At 31.7% G+C, this 972-nt stretch overlaps 1 protein-coding gene across 1 annotated transcript in view; it reads left to right on the forward strand.

Moving 5' to 3' along the window:
- The window catches only part of LOC105805021 (scavenger receptor cysteine-rich type 1 protein M160-like), a 130,440-nt gene that overhangs the window by 41,764 nt on the left and 87,704 nt on the right, over positions 1-972 (forward strand). The window lies entirely within an intron of this gene.

The raw sequence follows: 972 nt of genomic DNA on the forward strand, positions 1-972 counted from the left end.
TTTTTTTTTTACAATAAAATGAATTCATAATAGTGTACTTCTGACTTTATATAATGTCTCTGACTTTAAGAAAAGTTGCTATTCAAACTCTGGAATTTCTAGAATTGTATGCCTCTGGTAGAGTAAAGAAGGGCCATGAAGATATAGATGCCAAAGTGAAGTTGGAAAACAGTCCAAACAATGAAAACAGATGTGTATGTGCACCCATGGGAAAATGGATAGTTAAGTCCATTGATCTTATCCTCAGCCCTATAGTCACAGGGATTTTTGACCAAAAAAATATAGTTTACAGTTTAGAATCTGTCATTTGATAATTGTGTGACCCTGTATAAATCAATCTCTAAGCTGCAGATTTCTTGTACTGTGGATAGGATAACAACATTAAATAAAATAGTGTAGGGAAAGTACCTAAAATGTGCCAGGTGACCAGGAAGTTCTCATTAAATATGGGTATGATTATTATTATCATTATGACTCACATATTATTTATAGGAAAATAAACTTATAAATCTCCCAAGACTAAATATTCAATGTGAATCAAATTTCTCATTAAGTAGCAAAATACATATTTGTAATGATGTATGAAAAGCTAGATAATGGGAGGAGGAAAAAACATAGAAATTGTATCTTCTTTCCTCAATTATTTCAAGAAAGAACTGACATTTTTATTTCCTTGGACCTGTTTAATCTTGCATACATGAAAAAGCAGAAGTAGCATGATACATATGCCAACGAAGCAAAAAGACCCAATTCATTTACAATTTACCAGGAACAAATTTCATTACCTACAACAAATATACAAGGGCTCTCTGGAAAGTATATTACATGGCTGGATACTTTCCGGACAGCCCTTGTATTTTATAAACGAAAACTAACTTCTTCATAGAAAACATAGCATGAGAAAGAATGTGTTTCTATTTAAATCCAAGAAAGACTTTTTCTTAACTCTGCATTCTTTTGTCCTTTTTCCCT

The sequence above is a fragment of the Propithecus coquereli genome, unplaced genomic scaffold (genome assembly GCF_000956105.1).
Source record: "Propithecus coquereli isolate 6110/MARCELLA unplaced genomic scaffold, Pcoq_1.0 Scaffold124, whole genome shotgun sequence".
In the NCBI taxonomy this organism is placed as follows: Eukaryota; Metazoa; Chordata; class Mammalia; order Primates; family Indriidae; genus Propithecus; species Propithecus coquereli.